At 41.9% G+C, this 8,480-nt stretch overlaps 1 pseudogene; it reads left to right on the forward strand.

The window, feature by feature from the left end:
* The first annotated feature begins 164 nt into the window (after positions 1–164).
* Positions 165–8,101, forward strand: LOC129813486 (ATP-dependent RNA helicase A protein-like; annotated as a pseudogene).
* The last annotated feature ends 379 nt before the right edge of the window (positions 8,102–8,480 follow it).

Below are 8,480 nucleotides of genomic sequence, written 5' to 3' on the forward strand. Positions count from 1 at the left end.
TTATACAGATTGAGCCTAGCCCTGGACTAAAAAGTTCACTAAATGGAGAATCTACATTGATAATTCTTTGTAGTCCAGGACTAGACTTGATCTGTGTCTGGGAAATCAGCCCTCGATGTACTATATATAGAGTAACTGTTTACTTTTCCCAGACTGACTTCCTCATGGTGGTGCTGAAGGACGTGGTCCAGACATACCCAGAGGTGCGCATCATCCTCATGTCCGCCACCATCGAAACCACCATGTTCAGAGAGTACTATTTCAACTTCCCCGTCATCGAGGTGTTCGGCCGCACATTCCTAGTACAAGGTAGGAGAGCTCAGTCAAATGGAGCTTGCACACTTTCTTAAATCAATCTAACATCTAGTTTATGGGCTTGTAATGGACACGTCTAAGGTGTTTCTAACAAAGTTTCAATCTTTTCCAAAGTACTTTTTAAGAAGATTGTATTCAGATGACTCATTTTATTCCTCCTCCGAATGATAGAAAGAGAAAGGATGAGGAACGAGGAGATGAAGAGGTATTGGACAATAATTTGCCCTCCGTATTGAGCACAGATGACCATTTCATTTAACCACAGTTTCTTGTTCAATGGAAGTGTTGTCTTTGTATATGTTTGACTTCCTCTTGTTTGTCACGGGCCAACTGTAATGTGATATGTGGGCCAGATTACACCCCAGAGACAAAGCGCTGCATGGCCCAGATGAATGAGAAGGAGACTCCCTTTGGGCTGGTGGAGGCCCTGCTGAAGTACATTGAGACCCTCCAGCTGGCCGGGGCCGTGCTTATCTTCCTGCCCGGCTGGAACCTCATCTACTCCATGCAGAAACACCTGGAGATGAACCCACACTTTGGTGTGTATTCTCACTACTAGTCCCTTGTTCTACCATAAAAAATGCTATTGGTCAAGGGATTTGTATTGATATCAACAAATGCATCGTCATTTTAGTCTCAAATCTCCCGTGTTTCTGCCATATACATGCTGTTGGTCCTAATTGTAATGATAACAGTATATTGACTTGTTATTAATTTGGTTTCACCCAGGAAGTCAACGGTACCTGATTCTGCCTCTCCACTCTCAGATCCCCAGAGAGGAGCAAAGAAGGCTATTTGAGCCTGTGCCTGAAAACATCACCAAGGTCAGTCAGTCAGGCGTCCTAGGGTTTTTCCTGTATTGGTGTTTAATGTTGCTCATGTGTTCTTTATTTTTGATGTTATGAATATTTGATCCTTTTCAGGTGATCTTGTCAACAAACATCGCAGAGACAAGTATTACCATCAATGATGTAGTATATGTCATCGACTCTTGCAAGTAAGTGCTTCTCACTTGATATACTGTACTCTGTGATCTGCTTTAATTAGATACATTTTCATTGTATTGTATGGGAGTGTAGCTACCAATGACTAGGGTTGAATGGTGGGAACCGGGTTACCGGAATTTCCTGCCCTAGACCATTCCCCTTTCCCGGGATAAATAACTTGAATATCGTTGCTTTAAATCAGTGCACGTGTGAGCACTCTCTCGCAGTCTTGCTTTATTTACTCAATTCAAATTGCATCCGAAATAGATAATCCTGTTCTAGATTATGTATGTATGTGTGTATACATGCATACATGCATACATACATTTTGGACACACCTACTCATCCAAGGGTTTTTCTTTATCTCTACTATTTTCTACATTGTAGAATAATAGTGAAGACATCAAAACTATGAAATAACACATATGGAATCATGTAGTAACAAAAAGGTTTTTAGATTCTTCAAAGTAGCCACCCTTTGCCTTGATGACAGCTTTGCACACTCTTGGCATTCTCTCAACCAGCTTCATGAGGAATGCTTTTCTAACAGTCTTGACGGAGTTCCCACATATGCTGAGCACTTGTTGGCTGCTTTTCCTTCACGCTGCAGTCCAACTCCATCACTCTCCTTGGTCAAATAGCACTTGCACAGCGTGGAGGTGTGTTTTGGGTTGTTGTCCTGTTGAAAAACAAATGAAAGTCCCACTAAGTACAAACGAAATAGGATGGCGTATAGCTGCAGAATGCTGTAGTAGCCATGCTGGTTAAGTGTGCCTTGAATTCTAAGTAAACCACAGGCAGTGTCACCAGCAAAGCACCCCCACACCGTCACACCTCCTCCATGCATTACAGCGGGAACAACACATTCGGAGATCATCCATTCACCTACTCTGAGTCTCACAATGACACAGCGGTTGGAGCCAAAAATCTCAAATTTGGACTCATCAGACCAAAGAACAAATTTCCACCGATCTAATGTCCAATGCTCATGTTTCTTGGCCCAAGCAAGTCTCTTTTTCTTATTGGTGTCCTTTAGTAGTGGTATCTTTGCAGTAATTCGACCATGAAGGCCTGATTCACGCAGTCTCCTCTGAACAGTTGATGTTAAGATGTGTCTGTTACTTGAACTCTGTGAACCATTTATTTGGGATGCAATTTCTGAGGCTGGTAACTAATGAACTTATCCTCTGCAGCAGAGGTAACTCTGGGTCTTCCTTTCCTGTGGCAGTCCTCATGAGAACCAGTTTAATCATAGCGCTTGATGGTTTTTGCGACTGCACTTGAAGAAACTTTAAAAGTTCTTGAAATTTTCAGGATTGACTGACCTTCATGTCTTAAAGTAATGATGGACTGTCGTTTCTCTTTGCTTAGTTTAACTATTCTTGCCATAATATGGACTTGGTCTTTTACCAAATATCTTCTGTATATCACCCCAACCTTGTCACAACACTACTGATTGGCTCAAACGCATTAAGAAGGAAAGAAACTCCACAAATTAAATTTGAACAAAGCACACCTGTTAAGCTGGTTGAGAGAATCCCAAGAGTGTGCAAAGCTGTCATCAAGGCAAAGGGTGGCTACTTTGAATAATCTCAAATATATTTTGATTTGTTTCACAATTTTTTGGTTACTACACTATTCCATATGTGTTAGTTCATGGTTTTGATGTCTTCATATTCTATAATGTAAACAATTCAGAAAAACCCTGGTATGAGTAGGTGTGTATAAACTTTTGAATGGTACTGTATTTCAAAATGAAAATCAAATTTACTAGCCTAACTAGGTAGGCCGCATGTGCTGCACCAGAATCACATGTTCTCTCCCTCCTTTATCAAGGTTTGAACGATGTGCACATTCCAGTCCATATAATACATTACACTAATACAGTTCCCACTCAAAAGGATTAGCCTACTGGAGCTAGTTTCAGTTATTTACCCAAGACAGCATATACAGTGCCTTCCGAAAGTATTCAGACCCATTGACTTTTTCCACGTTATGTTACGTTACAGCCTTATTCTAAAATTGGTTAAATAAATGTTTTCCCTAAATCTACACACAATACTCCATAATGACAAAGCGAAAAAATTGCAACAAAAAAAAACTGACTCTTATTTACATAAGTATTGAGACCCTTTACTATGAAACTTGAAATGGAGCTCAGGTGCATCCTGTTTCCATTGATCATCCTTGATATTTCTACAACTTGATTGGAGTCCACCTGTGGTAAATTCAATTGATTGGACATACACCTGTCTATATAAAGTCCCACAGTTGACAGTGCATGTCAGAGCAAAAACCAAGCCATGAGGTCGAAGGAATTGTCCGTGGAGCTCCGAGACAGGATTGTGTCGAGGCATAGATCTGGGGAAGGGTACCCAAAAAATTCTGCAGCATTGAAGGTCCCCAAGAACACAGTGGCCTCCATTATTCTTAAATGGAAGAAGTTTGGAACCACCAAGACTTCCTAGAGCTGGCCACACTGCCAAACTGAGCAATCGGGGGAGAAGGGCCTTGGTCAGGGAGGTGACCAAGAACCCGATGGGAGAACATTCCAGAAGGACAACCATCTCTGCAGCACTCCACCAATCAGGCCTTTATGCTAGAGTGGACAGACAGAAGCCACTCCTCACTAAAAGCCACACGACAGCCAGATTGGAGTTTGCCGAACTGGGACGAATATTCAACCTTCCAAACAGGACAATGATGCTAAGCACACAGCCAAGACAATGCAGGAGTGGCTTTGGGACAAGTCTCTCAATGTCCTTTAGTGGCCCAGTCAGAGCCCGGACTTGAACCCGATCAAACATGTCTGGAGAGACCTCCCCATCCAACCTGACAGCTTGAGAGGATCTGAAGATAAGAATGGGATAAACTCCCCAAATAAAGGTTTGCAATGCTTTTAGCGTCATACCTAAGAAGACTCGAGTCTGTAATCACTGCCAAAGGGGCTTCAACAACGTACTGAGTAAAGGGTCTGAATACTTATGTAAGTGTGAAAAAAAACTGTTTTTGCTTTGTCGTTAAGGGGTATTGTGTGAAGATTGATGAGGGAAAAATACAATTTAATCCATTTTAGAATACGGCTGTAACAAAATGTGGAAAAAGTGAAGGGGTCTGAATAGTTTCCGAATGCACTGTAGTTAGCTACGTCTATGGGATAAAAAATGTCTGTCGTGCGTAATGTGCAGTAGCGTGCGTGTGTGTGTGTGTGTCAGATAATGGCACAATCATTTGGTATTTTTTGAGCTTGGGCTCATTAAATGTATTTAATGTAGGGCTCAGTTAGTGTCAGGGTTACATTTTCTATCAAAGCTCTAACAACCTCCAGACCCAGGCCAATTTTATATGCTTTATAATACTTTTGAATGACACCTCCAGTTTTGGTAGGAAATACCGGTTTACCTGGGAGAAAAGTGATTTATTCTCGGGATGGAACGTTTGTAAAATACCATCAAAATTTTCAACCCTACTAATGACCGCCCATGATGGTGTGTTTTCTCTTAGGCAGAAAGTGAAGCTGTTCACGTCTCACAACAACATGACCAACTACGCCATGGTCTGGGGCTCCAAAACCAACCTGGAGCAGAGGATGGGTCGGGCCGGCCGCGTTTGGGCTGGCCTCTGCTTTTATCTGTGTAGCAGAGCACGCTTTGACAAGTACGTCTCTGAACCGCAACCTTCATTGAATTGAAGAGATGCCAAACGTCTGGGCCTGTATTCAAAAAGCCTCTCAGAGTAGGAGTGCTGATCTCGGATCAGGTCCCCCCTTCCATGTAAACATATTAATTATGATATAAAAGGCTAAACTGATCAGCACTACAACTCTTAGCTGCTTTATAGATATGTGCCCTGTTTATTCACTCTTACTCTGTACCCTTACTTGTATGTCAAACTATGAGTTTGATTTGAAAAACACAAGTGAAGAATGTATGCCTATGCCTTTGTGCTTACCCTTTTCTTCATTCCAGACTGGAGACCCATATGACCCCTGAGATATTCCGTACTCCTCTCCAGGAGGTAGCCCTGAGCATCAAGCTGCTGAGACTAGGATCCATTGGCCATTTCCTTTCCAAGGCCATCGAGCCCCCTCCCCTGGACGCAGTTATCGAGGCAGAACACACACTGAAAGGTTAGTATTTTAGCTTTGACCTTAAAGCTAGAACCCTTAGTTGCTACATCCATTTTTAGACTGATAAATGAATGTATATTAAACACATTGATTCTTACAGAATAAAACTATAATGTTGACATCATGGATGCATCCATAGCTCTATGAATTTGAGTGGTTACATTTCTCCAGGCCCATCCATCAGCTTTATTCCAACAGAGGCGGGGTAACCGCTTTATTGTTTCTATTGAGGTTCTAGCTTTAATAGATTTAGTTTTTTACTCAATTTCTAAATGAGGCCCATTGTTGTAAGCATTACCAACAACCTTGAATAGTGTTGGCATTTATGGTTCTTCAATATTTTTCCACTAGAACTGGATGCCTTGGACACACATGACGAGTTGACTCCACTTGGTCGGATCCTTGCAAAGCTTCCAATCGAGCCACGGCTGGGAAAGATGATGATTATGGGCTGCATATTCAAGTGAGTGCTGCATCAGAAGTCATGCATGCATTTAGTAAAATCCTTCCCTAAGATACTATTCCATATTGACAAATCGCTATACACACACACTGTTTTATGTTTCCAATGAGAAATGGTTTCAGTAGTTGGTTCTCTGCTCTGCTTTCTAGTGTTGGAGATGCAGTGTGCAGCATCATGCTTCCCAGAGCCCTTCATCAATGATGGCAAGCGCTTGCGCTACGTGCACCGTAACTTTGCTGGCACCCGCTTCTCAGACCACGTGGCACTGCTGTCAGTCTTCCAGGCTTGGGACGATCTGAGGTGAGTCCTGGCTTCATATAAACATGCAACATGTACATCTAGAAAACAACCAATCCCCTCTTATGGATTAGAATGAAACACTCCTATTCTCTCTCACTACCTGGAAAATGAAGGTTAGAAAGGCTTGTTAGCTTCATTGTAGAATGGAGAGTGAGGATGCGGAGTCCAGATTCTGTGAACACAAGAGGCTCAACATGTCCACACTGAGGATGACCTGGGAGGCCAAAGTGCAGCTGAAGGAGATCCTCATCAACTCTGTCTTCCATGAGGGTAAATTGTCAGTCTCAAATGCCCTATGGGTCCTGGGAAAAAGTAGTGCACTTTATTGGGAATAGGGTGCTATGTGAACAACACAATTTGTGTAGCTGTATTGGCATCATTTACAATCACATCTGAAATAGTTTACTGTTTTTTTGTCTTTTTATAAGAGTGCTTGATGACACAGATGTTCAACAACGTTGGACCTGACAACAACCTTGACGTGGTCATCTCTCTCCTGACATACCGCTCCTATCCCAACGTGTGCTACCACAAGGAGAAGAGGAAGATTCTCACCACTGCGGGGCGCAATGCCCTCATCCATAAATGCTCTGTCAACTGCCCCTTCAGCAGCCAGGACATGACCTACCCATCACTGTTCTTTGTCTTTAGCGAAAAGGTATGATCTCAAATTAAAAGTTATCAATGTCTACATAATATGAATATACTGATGTGTCATAGGTTTTACTATGCTATAGGTTGTGTACCGGTTATTTATACGCTTAAATGTGAGCTAACACCCTGTCAGTGTTGGATGACAATCTATGATTGTAAATTGGTGTACAATTCAGTCTGACTGCACGCAACCAGTTAACACTACTGCTACAATTCATGACCACTCGTCTTTTGATTTCCCCCAGATCCGGACTCGAGCCATCTCCGCCAAAGGAATGACACTAGTCAGCCCACTCCAGCTGATCTTATTTGCCGCCAAGAAAATCACATCAAACGGAGAAATCATTGAGCTGGATGATTGGTGAGTGTAGCTACCATCTTTAAAGTGGTGCAATAGTGGAAACATGGTTTTTCCTGCATATTTACTTAGAATACTAAAAAGGGTTTTAGATTAAGCATAAATTGTGGGGTCAAGCAAATAAAACCACCATCTGTATTTACAGGATCAAACTGAAGATACCTCATGACGTGGCTGGCTGCATTGAGGGCTGGAATGGAGGCCCTTGTTGTGGAAGTCATCAAAGACCCTGAGTACATCAAACAGCTGCACCCCAAAAACGAGTGTTTGCTCAACATCATCCGCCAAATCGCCAAGCTCTCCGCAGCCGGGCTTAACCTCATGGTCAACAATCTACGGTAAGATCAACACGACTGACCTCTCAGCTCAGGGTAGGTGGAAAATATCGAGGTTCTATCCCAAATGGCACCCTTTTCACTACATAGTGCACTACTTTTGACCAAAGCTCTCGCAGCCATAGTCTGATAAACATGACATACCATACATACTTGTAGTGGCATTTTTGGATTAGTTTATTCGGTGTAGGTTATCAACATTTGTGCACAGTATGATCTACTCCACTCAGTGAGTAATAGTACAGCATATGACTTTTTTCAGTAGTGAAATATGTCTGTTTTGAATACCAAATACAGCTGGTTTACATGTTTTTCTGTCTTTATCAGTTTTGGCGATGGTCCACGTCCTCCTAAAATGGGCAGGTTTGATGGAAGTGGAGGAGGGTGCAGAGGAGGAGGAAGTGGTGGCGGATACCGTGGAGGTGGTGGACACAGGGGGTGTCAGGGATATTAGAGCATGTCACTTTTTGGATGTTGTATATAAAAATGCATAATATGATGTTTGTTTATTTTACTGTAATATTAGAAAAATGTCTACGGATGTTTTTGTTTTAGTTGTGCATTGTGACCCCCCCCCCCCCCCCCACCACCACCACCACATTAAAGTCAATGTTATTGGCCCACATATAATAAATGAACAATTTTAAGTCTTTGCTATATAGATCATCCATTCTCTGTATTATCTTTTAGACTGACTCATTGGATTAGTTTTGTATTTGTTAGCGTTAAATGCTTCATTTTGTCAGTGATTAATAACTTAAAGATGATCATTAAAGAAATCAATTCAATAAAATACTTTTCTCCAACACTGCCAGATTTCCTTTGCATTTCCTCTGAGGCCACAAAAATGAGCACAATTTTGAAAAAACGATTTAATTAATTGTTCATATAAAGTGCACATTTATGGGGCCAGTGCATAAAGAAAGCGTTTAACTTGACA

Source organism: Salvelinus fontinalis, chromosome 17 (genome assembly GCF_029448725.1).
Source record: "Salvelinus fontinalis isolate EN_2023a chromosome 17, ASM2944872v1, whole genome shotgun sequence".
NCBI classification, from domain to species: Eukaryota; Metazoa; Chordata; class Actinopteri; order Salmoniformes; family Salmonidae; genus Salvelinus; species Salvelinus fontinalis.